Raw genomic sequence first — 13,271 nt, 5'->3', positions numbered from 1 at the left:
ATATATATATACATATATATATATATATATATAGCAACAAAAATGATTGGGCACTGGGGAATATGCATCCTTGTTAGTGTTATATATGCCCATAAGCAAGGATATGGGCAGAAAAGCTGTGGTTTTAAAGAATTAATGAAAGAAAAAGAGAAAGGGAAAAGAGAAAATCAATATCCAAAAATCCAAATTTCTGAGCATACAAACAATTCTGCAAGGTAATTTTAAAATATCTAGACCTGAATGGAGAATGAGATAGAGCTCATCTTCATAGTTTGTTTAATAGCATGAAGTTGCCTCTAAATCCTTAGTATATTGTAAAAATAGTTGTTCCCTACTTTATATCATCAGTATAACATGTACTTACTTGTACTTACTTTTATAACATGTACTTACTTGTACTTACTTTTTTTCACAACTAATATTTCAAACTTATCTTCCCCAAGATTGTGAGTTCCTGGAGTAGTGAGACAAGTTTTAAATCTCTTTTTTATTCCCTCATCACCTGACACCTCTATCAATATAAAGGTATCGGTACATTTTTGATAATTTAATGGTTCCTTAATTCAACACTGACAGACAGAGATGCTGAGATTTCATTTTTAAATAGTTATACAGAATGCACACTATGTGAGCTCATTCCAGCAACTTGTGACAAAATTTTATATAAAGGAAGGATTCTCTTCTGGTATTTGAATAATTGAAATTTGCTACCTATCTTAGAAATTTGACTGCTGTCTGAGTTTCTGAACCAATAGGTCCTTCATTCATTTCATTGGAACAACTGCTCTAAATTGCAAGCATTTGTCTTAAAAATACCCTCTTCCACATTATTCTTCAAATATTAGTTTTTAAAAAGAATCCGTTCCTGGGACCCAAAATTTGATTTTGATGTCCTTCCTATGTGTTTCCTGAGAAAACTGGTTTAATGACTCAGTTTAAGTGGCTCAGTCTTATAGTCTTATTCTGGCAGATACATGATACATGTTAGGTTAACTAACAAAAAAATTGGTGACGTCCAACTCTCTTCCCACCTCCAAGCTCTTACCAGGAAGTAAATCAATAAAATAATGTGTGCTATATATCTTTGATACAATAAGTAAATAGATATGCATGGTGTTGACATTTGTAAAGTAGCACACATTGTGCTAAGAGCATTTGTACATATTATTTCATTTCATTTCATTTCATCCTCAAGACCCTTCCCTCCAAATCCAGTGATCCTTCCTCCATTCTTCACCATGTCCATTTCAAGCCAGAGGCAATGAAAACTGAAACCCAAAATGATATATCCGAAGCGTTCTGGGAATAAATTTTTTTTTTAACTACTTGCTTATGTTTATATACTCTACTCATTGAGTCTAAGAATTCCTTGAGAACAAGGGAAGTTATTTATTTATCTCTTTAGTCTCCTACCATCATGGCTGGTGCATGCTGAGTACCCAATAAAAGACCAATTGAGTTTAAGGCAGGAGGATCATTCCTTTAGGAAGATTTTCAACATCAAGGCTACATATATAAGAAAAAGTAGTTTATATTCCAGCTAAATAAAAACTTTGCTTGCTCTGCTATTTCTCTCCCTCAACTCTTTTCTTAACTAAGACTTTACTGAAAAAATAAATCATTAATTAAAATCAGGTTCTCTTTCAGACTCTAATATTTTACTTTCTCCTTTTTCTTCAGCAATAGCTCTAAAGTCAGCTGTATTTTTATATTCAAAATGGAATATATTACCATGTTTATCCTGCTATTTGTTGGACATTTTAACAAGCAAACTTGATTCATTATCAAGCTTTTAACAGAAAATGTTCTTGCAGCTGCTGGGTGATCTTGGGTGAATCAGGACTAGTTCCCACAATTAATTTCTGAGGCTTTATACCTGTCAAAGAAAGATTGCAAATGGCTTAATGTCTGGAAGAATATCAGTGTCCAGACTATCATTATCTGCCAGTAAGCAACCTTAGTCTCTCTCTTCAGTTCCAAATGAGGTAAAAATGAAAGATTCTGGATCTGTTTCATGCATCTGTTCTATATGTTCCCCATTTTCAGAGATAGAAATTACTAAATTATTGAAGTCTCAGTTGGCTCTATAATTGATATATTTTAAAGTGGGTGTTCACTTTTATTTAAAATATCATTGCACCCTTACAAATTTAATACACTTTTAAAAATCCTTGGAAGTGCAGGTTTAGATTTTTGTCATTGTTGGGTTATTTGACATTTAATAAGGTAGAATGAAAAGATTTTTATATGTTTTAAGCAAACGAAGATATAATAGCTGTTGCCATTTTCCCTGATTCATTATGTAGTTGCTGTTATACAATGAGAAACGAATTCATCATCAAACATCTGTATTTCAATGTCAACAGCCAGTTCACGAGGAAACAGAAATGAATTTATGATTCATTTGGAACTGCAGGTTTGGATCTCATGTTGAATCAATCTCTAGAATTCCTTCTGAAATTTGAGCCAATTATTCTGAAAAAAAAATTTGTGATCTAAACGATGAAAATAGTACATTTTTGTTAGTTTGTTTTTTTTTTCTTTCACAAACTGTATTTTTATTTATTTATTTTTTATGGTAGTCACACATAGTATTTATTAAACATTGTTCTATTTTTTTTCCTTTTCTTACATGATTTATTGATTGATTTATTTTAACATATTTATTAGAGTATAATTGCTTTACAATAGTGTGTTAGTTTCTGCTGTATAACAAAGTGAATCAGCTATACATATACATATATCCCCATATCCCCTCCCTCTTGTGTCTCCCTCCCACCCTCCCTATCCCACCCCTCTAGGTGGTCACAAAGCACTGAGCTGATCTCCCTATGCTATGTGGCTGCTTCCCACTAGCTATCTATTTTACATTTGGTAGTGTATATATGTCCATGTCGCTCTTTTACTTCCTTGGCTTCCCCAGGAATATAAAAGCAGCTAAAGTCACATCAATCTAGGTTGAGATTCTTCTTTTTCTTTTTATTAATTTTTATTGGAGTATGGTTGCTTTATAATGTTGTGTTAGCCTCCACTGAACAACAAAACGAATCAACCATACACATACAGATATCCCCTCCCTTTTGGATTTTCCTCCGTTTAGGACATCACAGTGCATTAGGTAGAGTTCCCTGTTCTATACAGTATGTCCCCATCAGTTGTCTATTTTATACATAGTATCAATAATGTATATGTATCAGTCCCAGTCTCCCAATTCCTGCCACCTCACCCCTTTCCTCCTTGGTATCCATACATTTGTTCTCTACTTCTGTGTCTCTGTTTCTGCTTTGCAAATAAGATCATCTATACCATTTTTCTAGATTCCACATATATGCGTTATTATACAATATTTGCTTTTCTCCTTCTGACTTACTTCACTCTGTATAACACTCTCTAGGTCCATCCATGTCTCTACAAATGACCGAATTTCATTCCATTTTATGGCTGAGTAATATTCCATTGTATATATGTAGCACATCTTCTTTATCCATTTCTCTGTTGATGGACATTTAGGTGTTTCCTTGTCCTGGCTATTGTAAACAGTGCTGCTATGAACACTGGGGTGCATGTGTCTTTTTGAATTATGGTTTTCTCTGGGTATATGCCCAGTAGTGGGATTGTTGGGTATTATGGTAGTTCTATTTTTAGATTTTTGAGGAACCTCCATACTGTTTTCCATAGTGGCTGTATCAATTTACATTCCCACCAATGGTGTAGGAGGGTTCCCTTTTCTCCACCAGGTTGAGATTCTTTAACCCTAAAGCCAGCCCAAAGGCCAGGACTGCACTGTTGAGTTATTCTCTTATAAGAAACTCTCTAGTTAAAGTGGCCATTTGTGTATTTCCTTCAAGCTTTTAATTTTTATTTTTTAAATAAAGCTGCCCAGAATTGTTTTCATTGTTGCTGTCAGACTTGATATCTGGCAAGCTACATTCTCTGCCTCCTTAAAACATCTCTGTGTCTCATCACAGTAACTTACTTGGCTGCCTTTCAGTCCCTCAAGTTGGACATGCACACGTCACATGAGAACACGAGCAGGTATCAACAGACAAGGAAATCAAGGCCGTACCAACCCTTCCACCATAGAATCATGAGCTTTAAGGGCCTTTAAGGACCATCTAGTCCAATTTTTCATTGTACAGATGGAAAATTCTGAGGACCACGTTGATGCAAGCACTTCTGAAAGATCACAGAGTCAATTAGCCAGTTAGAGACCATGTTTTCTAGCCCCCGGATTTGTAGTTCCTAAATCAGTTTGTCCTCAGATCTTCTCCTTGCCATTCTTGTGCTCTCCTGTGAAGAGCTGGCCTCTCCCAGGTTCCATCATTAGCTGGCTTCCACTGGTTTAGACCACTGGGAGGCACTGGTGGAAGATTGAAGGGCTGGAGAAAGGGAGAAGCAAAAATGGTCTTAACAACATCCATGAATGGTAAAGCCATAATATTTCATTTTCCATCCATGATTATGATGATGAAAATCAAGACTTAACCTTTACATCAGGGATGGATAACTTCACATAATAGGTCACATAAATGAATAAAACAGGCCCAGTGAGCATCACGACAGCACTCAGCCCACCTAAAGGGACAGGCTACCACACAGTTCCAACAACTACTGTCATGTGAAAAAGCTGGCTTATACTGCCAACAACTCTGTTTTTTAAAATTTCAAATAAGATATCCAGAATCGTAGGTGAAATTTTCTTATGTCTGAATGATAGAGAGCATTTAATTATTTATTGTTGATACTCCATAGGCCAAACACAACCTAGCTGTGGGAGGAACCTGGCAAACAGTTTGTGGTCCTGGTTTTAAACATGAGAGCTCACCTGAGAAGGAAGCATGCATTTAAAGTCTCCACAGTGAAGTACCAGGTTAAAACAACTATGGGTATTTCCCCTCCACCCCTGTCCTCCTCATCAAATGCTTGGGTATTTCCAATCATCATTTTATCTTGCTAAATAATCTCAACACAGTTCCTTAAATATTCCACTTCACCAGGTGTATTTAATCACAGACCAAGCACGATCCTGCAGAGTTTGTGGGAGTTAAAAGGGCAGCATTTGATAAAGAACATGAAACTGAGTGGCTAAAGAGCAAACAAATCCTGTTGTAAGTACATGGCATACCTTTGGTTATTATCTACAAATAAACCCTGGTAATGAGGTTTGGGGTTCCTCTTGGTTGCATGCTGATGATAAATTCTCTGAGGAACTGACTCCGACCCATTAAGCAAGCTTGCTCCTGCCACTGTGGCTGTTAATTTGACAGGACACTGTCACATTAAGTAGAACAAACATGTTTTTGCCCAGTCGGCCATCCAGAACCGACATGGCTGTTACTCTGACAACTGGATATTGATTGGAATCACTCACCCCTTCCGACCCTCCACTGGGAGGTGGAGACCAAGCTCAGGCTGATTGAGGATTTGCTTCTTGGGCACACGTGGGTAGCATGGTAAGGGTAGCCACAAATTTTAAGCCATTTAGTTCCTTGTCATGTTCATCCTTCAGACACTGTCTGGTTCTCACTTTCATCAGTGGGGCAACAGACTCTGAATAAATCATTGTGTTTATTAATTTTATGGACCTACACATCCATCTTGGAGGGCTGTTGTTTTTGCATTTACAGCTTTATAAATGCAAAACATCAAAGGCACAGAAAAGGATTCTATAAAAAAATTCAAAAAGAGACTCAGAAATGTAACATCTCTTGAATTTTAAAAGGGAGGAGGGACTCTGGACTCTTTTTTTTTTTTTTTTTAAATCTGTGTAATTGGGAGACATTCACTTAGTTTTCAAATGACCAACCCATTTGCCAGATATACTCCTTTCTTTTATTGAAGTATAGTCAATTTACAATATTGTGATAGTTTCAGGTGTACAGCGCAGTGACTCAGGTTTTTTCAGATTATATCCCATTACAGGTTATTACAAGTTATTGGGTAAAATTCCCTGGGCTATACAGTAAATCTTTGTTGCTTCTCTATTTTATGTATAGTAGTTTATGGGATTAACAGTTATCAGATATGCTCTTAAAGTCTTCCATAAATCAAACTCACTAAGACTAGATATTTAACCCGTTTTTAACTTTTGGTTATTTTAAACCTGCTTATTATGTGTACCTAAGATTTAGCAGAGCTGGCTTTTCACCCAGTAATTAATTTATCATAGATGAAATTTAATGTGTGCAATCGCTAGGCTTCATTTATCTGTGTCTCTATGTCAGCCTGAGCTTATTTCGTTCCCTGCTCTGAAACCTCTTGGATGAAAAGGACCTTAAAGGGCATTTATTCAAATTGTTCACCAGTGTCTCTTGTCTGCTCTGGAACATTCCTAAGTGGGAATCTGATATTTGCTTGAACACCTCCAGTGATGGAAACCTCATTATACAAGTTACCACCATAGAGAATTCTCTTAAAAAGTTATTCTTTTACATGGCAAAAAATATGTTGGCGCAAAGCTTCTACTCATTGGTCATAGATCCTCTGGTCATATAGTAGAGGTCAAATCCCTTTTCTGTTTGAAATTCATTACAATATTTGGAAATAGATATGGTGTTCTTATTCTGTCTTCTCTAAGCTAAACTTATATACTCTTTTAGCAATTTCTCCTAAATGACGATTAGCTAATTGTGGTGTGAGGGCCACAGCTAGCCTACCACTTATTTATATAAATGAAATTTTCTTAGAACATGTCCATTAATTTATGTATTGTCTGTGGGGTCATTCATGCTACCATGGCAGAATTGAGTAGTTGTGATAGAGACCTTGTGGCCCAGAAAGCTGAGAGTATTTAATTATCTGGTCCTTTATGTATACAAAAAATTTTGCTGACTCCTGTCCTACACCATGGCATGTCAAGCCCCTCATCATCTTTATTTTTTCCCAGATGCCTTTCAGATTTTCACACTGAGACCTTCCAAAGCTTGAGAAGCTTGTGTCACTTTTTCTGGATACTCTTTCTATTAATGCTGACAAAAACCCACTACCTTACAAAAATCTACCTTAAAGCACAAAAAAATCCTCAGTTAAACCAGTGAGATTAGCCCTATTTGTGGTAGAAAAATATAAGTTTTTGTAGTTTTTCTTCAAATCTATTTCTATTTTAATGTCATCGCTTCTTTAAAATATACTTTTGAGTACCTAGTCTTGCAGAGCATTGTTCTAGACATTGTATGAAATTCTAAATAAAACAGAGTCCTTCCCCAAAAGAGCTCATATGAGATTGCACAGAGAAAGTATTTATAAAAAACTTACTTTATTTCTTTATCTCCCTTCACTAGATTATCTGCTGCACTAAGGCAGGATGCTTTGTCCTACTATGTCTCCCCAGTGCCTATAGCAGTTCCTGGCACATAGTAGATGCTCAGAAAATATTGGTTGGATGAGGGAACAAATTAGAAGAGGAAGACAAAATATCAACATTTAACTAAGTATTAAATTATTTGATAAAGACTATATGAAAAATAGGAACTCTGGGTAGAGATAGATCAACATGGTCTGGACATAGAGCTGGAGGGTAACTTTATCATGTAATCTAACTTCTCCTCTAAAAGTAGAAACCCTGTTTATAGTCTTCAGATTAATATTTCTCACCTGCATCAGAATCTTCTACTTCACTTATTAAAAACAAGAGATTCCTGATATCCACGACTGACCTACTGAATCAGAATCTCTCTGAATGCCAAGCCCAGAAATATGCATTTTCAGCAAGCAGTACAAGTGAATCTCTTGAACCCTCAAATTTGAAAACTACCACTCTCAACAAAAAGTGACACAATATGTAAATGCCTCTAGTGATGAAGAAATCACACCACCACAGGCCAGCTTTTAGCTTTGCTAGCTTTAGTCGTTGGGAAAAAAATAGCTATCAAGCTGCAATCTGCCTCCTATAATTTCCAATCATTGGTCCCAGGTACATCCTTTAAAGACGTACGGAGCAAATTGTATTTTTTCTCTTCCACACGACAGCCCTTCAAATGTGTGAAGATTCCTATAAATGTTTTTTCTTAAAGCTAACCATTTATTAGATGCTTTTATTTTTGTTTTTGTTGTTCGTTGGCAGGACTATCTGACGTCTATCAGTTACTCCAAGGTTTTCAACGTGTTGCCAGAGGAAACTGGCATCCAGAGCAGAGAGTAAGTGGTTCAAGAATCCACAGATAAACCTCTCTTCCTTCCACTCCAAGCAAAACAGTCCACACTGCCCCTTTCCTCATTCACACCTGAAACCACAGTACGTGCCTCCCACTCTAGCCCTTGATGTTGAATCTCAACAGACTCACTGGATATTCTTGGCACTCCGCTGAGCAAGTTCCATATTTCTCATATTCCTATCTTAAAATGTGTCTCCTAGAACAGACTAGTGTAGTCATCAAGCTGTAAGTCAGAGTTAGACTTAACCACTAATTAGCTCTGCAACCTTGGGTGATTATGTTTAACCTGTCTTAGCCTCCATTTCTTTGTTCTATAAAAATAGAGCAGTAAAATCAGGAGTTGATATATATAAAGTATTTAACATAGTACCTGGTATATGGTGAGTTTTCAGTAAATGTTGACTGTTATTACTACCCTCCTGGTAGAATGAGAATGTTACTTTCCAGCAATTCTGGGTTTAATTTTTTACTTATATTCCTGTCTCCTCTTGCAGATAGTGAAACTCTCATGGCAGGGACCACATCTGACTTAGCTCTAGCTACAGCTCCTAAAGGGCCACGGGGGAGAGCTCAAATAATCCAATACTCTCTAAATAAGTTCTCAGTCTTTCCAGTACTTTGCATATTGCCAACCCTCTACTTAGTGCTTCTAAAATAGGCCAACCCTAATACACACAACACTGTGGGCAACCAGTTTTAAAAAGCCACCATCACACAAGCCCAGTTCTTGGTAATTGTCTTAAATCCAGCTTCCTTGCTCTTACCCTTGCTCTTATTCTGAGTCTATGTCCCTAACTTACACCGCATCCTCTAGCTTGGTCGTAAGGTTTTAGTTCTGCACTCACCTTGTGGACATAAGGACGAGGTTTGATCTCTCTCTCTCTGATTCTCTCTACTTCTGACCCCTGGGAGTATCTATCCTGCCTACCTTAGTTGCAGTCACTAGAGTGTAGAGCTGCACTTCCTATTGGACATCTGGCAAGCACTCCAGCCATGCAGGCCTTATCACCCCAAAGAAGAGCAAAGCAGGAGAATGAGAAAGATGCCATGGTACAGGGTTGGCTATACATCAGTCTGATCTGGCCTCATCATGTCATTTTGGTTTCAATTGTTATGCTACCCAGATAGAGGGTGACAGTAACACATCGCTGATATTTCATTGCATTATTAGTGATGAAGTGTTGATACAGCTGGTTCAACAAAACATGGGGGTTATGTAGGTAAATTCCATAAAACTTCATCAGCGTCAGCCCTAGAAGTCAGAAGGGATGATGAGGCTATCAGGTCCTAAAAGCAGACCACAGGTGCTGAGTTTGACCTCGTTTGTCTTTGTGGTGGTGGACCAAAACCCAATCAATCTTAGAACAGGAGTGTGATGCTTTACGCAGAAGAGGCTGGCGCAATTCAGCTGAGTGGGCAGGTTGATGGAAAGTGACTCTGGCATTGCTGAGTTCAAATGGAATTAAGGATTCATGAGAGTGCTGCACAGGCAGGCAGGCAGAGAGCCCTGGGTGAATACTGAATGAGTCACAAGGGAGACCCAGCTAGGCTTCGAGTCCCAAATAAGCAAGGAATTGCTTTTTGATGATGCCAAACTATAAATATCTCCACCTCAAAAAACCAGGTTCTCTTTTTACAACATCAGGAATGAGCAAAGAAAACTACGAGGCCAAGTACGTACATTACAGACAGCTATAATGCTTTCCATAAATAATGTTGCCACTTTGAAGCCATTCTTGAAAGAATTTTGATATATTTTCTTAAGCTATTATTTTAATGGTATTTTAATCATACTAAAAGTCATGGATAGAATTCAAACAAATCCAGTTTCGCTGGGCCACTTACCAGGTGGTGAAATTAAATGCGTTTTCTCTGGTCCTACTCTGAGTCCAGTTATGGGATTTCTGATACTTCAGTCTCACATGTCGTAAATATGACAGTGTGTTTTAGGTTTTCCTGTGATGCTTATCCCTCTAGCCCCTTACACTGTTTTGAATTTTGTTCTTTCAACTGAGGACAGAAAGCAGGAGGATAGCAATTGTACTTTTGCCAGAATTTTCTTAAAAACACTGAAAAGAATGTGTTCAGAATCCTAGGGTTTTGGATCTTTGACACTGCTGTGCTTGTCATGAGCAGCTCTTGCAGAATCCTCACTGCAGGACTTAACAAATTCATTAAGATCTTGAGATCTTAACATCTAGGAAGATGTTAAGTGCTGGCTCTTCCAAGACCCATCCAATTCTGCAAGAGCAGGTGGACCCCATTTTCAGTAACACAGTGCCCAAATAATTTGCCAAGATAGAGGAAGCTGAAATCCTGCTTCTAATCCAATCCTGTACTGTATTCATCGTGTGCCTGGGAGGAAATGGCATGCCTTAACATGGGAGTTATGTGTGTAAATGCTCTAAGTACATACAGAGACACATACCTCCATAAACCTGTTACTACAATGTAGTCTCACCATTGCAGCTTTCAATATAATGTGTCAAACAAAGGGAAATAAACAAGACCTAATTTAGGGGATATAAATTATGCATGGAGGGGCCTGGATCAACATGGCTGTACTAGACTCTAATATTTGGAAGCTGATTAAAACAAAGCAGGTCGGAGCTTTGGACTACGTGACCAGAATTCCATTAAAGCAGACTCTGTGCATTATCAGGGAGGAACTCATTTGCTTTCTCTGATCTCTTCCAGTTTCTGACTGTTTCCTCTGTGGTTGTTTGTCAACTCAAGGGAAGGAGGCAGTGCTGCTGGCTACTTTGTGTTCCTATCTATACAAACATCTACTTAAAAAAATTCCAGTACCTTACCAGACAAATGCAAATAAAATATTATCTATTTGATTAAGCACAGCAATATCACAGAACATTCATCTTTTATGAAAAAGAATCATTGGCTTTCCAGAATTTTCTGGGAGTTTTCATCCATTTTCATGGTAATGTAAAGGAAAGCTATGTTATATGAATCTAACACCTCTTTTCTTTGGATGTAATTTATACCATGTAGACTTCACAACTCCCTTTCAATACTTTAAAACTGCACTGTAGGCTCCTCATCTGGAATTTTTATTACATAAATAAAACACTCTCGGATTTAAATTTAAGTATATATATTTTCTCTTCTCTGAAAAGAATTACAGCTTGGAATGCACAACGCTGATATGTTTTTATTCTTTCAATCTTCTCTCACAATATGTCTGTACACTAGAACCAGGTTTTGGCCTTACCGAAGTCTATTTGTGAGTGTGACATGTATTAATGAAAAAATTGTGTTAATTTTTTTTCCTTGGAATAAAAGCACCTGAAAAATGGCTTGGAATCTAGGTGAGAAAACAATAGAAAAGTTAATATCTAAGAATGTGAATGGAACACCAAAATAGTATCAAGGCCTTTAAAAAGTCTCTCCTTCAACATGGTGTTTATAGATTCAAGTCTATTTGACCACCATGTGAACTCAGTCCCTCTTCCCAGTGCTTCCTCCCCACTTTACCCCCTGCACTAACCTACCATTCTATACCTATCTGGCAAGTCTCAATGTTTCAGAAGTCCTAGCCACAGCAATCAGAGAAGAAAAAGAAACAAAAGGAATCCAAATTGGAAAATAATAAGTAAAACTGTCACTGTTTGCAGATGTCATAATACTATACATAGAAAATTCTAAAGATGCTACCAGTAAACTACTAGAGCTCATCAATGAATGTGGAAAAGTTGCAGGATACAAAATTAATAAGTAGAAATCTGTTGCATTTATAGACACTAACAATGAAAGATCAGAAAGAAATTTAGGAAACAATCCCATTTACCATTGCATTAAAAAGAATAAAATACCTAGGAATAAACCTACCTAAGAAGGCAAAAGACATGTACTCTGAAAACTATAAGATACTGATAAAAGAAATCAAAGATAACACAAACAGATGGAAAGATATACCATGTTCTTGGATTGGAAGAATAAATATTGTCAAAATTACTATACTACCCAAGGAAATCTACAAATTCAATGCAATCCTTATCAAATTACCAATGGTATTTTTAATAGAACAAAGACAAAAAATTTACAATTTGTATGGAAACACAAAAGACCCCAAATAGTCAAAGCAATCCTAAGAAAGAAAAATGGTGCTGGAGGAATAAGGCTCCCTGACTTCAGACTATGCTACAAAGCTACAGTAATCAAGACAGTATGATAGTGGCACAAAAACAGAAATATAGATCAATGGAACAGGATAGAAAGCCCAGAATAAACCCATGCACCTATGGTCAATTAATCTATGACAAAGGAGGCAAGAACATAAAATGGAAAAAAGACAGTCTCTTCAATAAGTGGTGCTGGGAAAACTGGACAGCTACATATAAAACAATGAAATTAGAACATTCTCTTACAACATACACAAAAATAAACTCAAAATGGATTAAAGACCTAAATGTAAGACTGGATACTATAAAACTCTTAGAGGAAAACATCGGCTGAACACTCTTTGACATAAATTGTCACAATATCTTTTTGGATTCACCTCATAGAGTAATGAAAATAAAAACAGAAATAAACAAATGGGACTTAATGAAACTTAAAAGCTTTTGCACAGCAAAGGAAACCATAAACAAACTGAAAAGACAACCCACAGAATGGGAGAAAATATTTGAAAACAAACAACCATAAGCAATTAATCCCCAAAATATACAAACAGCTCATACAGCTTAATATCAAAAAAAACAAATAATCCAATCAAAAAATGAGCAGAATATCTAAATAGACATTTCTCCAAAGAAGACATATAGATGACCAAACAGCACATGAAAAGATGCTCAACATTTCTAATTATTAGAGAAATGCAAATCAAAACTACAATGAGGTATCACCTCACGCCAGTCAGAATGGCCATCATTAAAAAGTCTACAAACAATAAGTGCTGGAGAGGGTGTGGAAAAAAGGGAACACTCCTACACTGTTGGTGGGCATATAAATTGGTACAACCACTATGGAGAACAGTATGGAGGTTCCTTAAAAAACTAAACATAGAATTACTATATGAGCCTGCAATCCCACTCTTGTGCATATATCTGGAGAGAACAGTAATTCAAAAAGATACACACACCCTAATGTTCATTGCAGCAC

Source organism: Eubalaena glacialis, chromosome 10 (genome assembly GCF_028564815.1).
Source record: "Eubalaena glacialis isolate mEubGla1 chromosome 10, mEubGla1.1.hap2.+ XY, whole genome shotgun sequence".
Lineage (NCBI taxonomy): Eukaryota > Metazoa > Chordata > Mammalia > Artiodactyla > Balaenidae > Eubalaena > Eubalaena glacialis.
The sequence above is the reverse complement of the archived record's forward strand: the minus strand, read 5'-3'. Positions refer to the sequence as shown.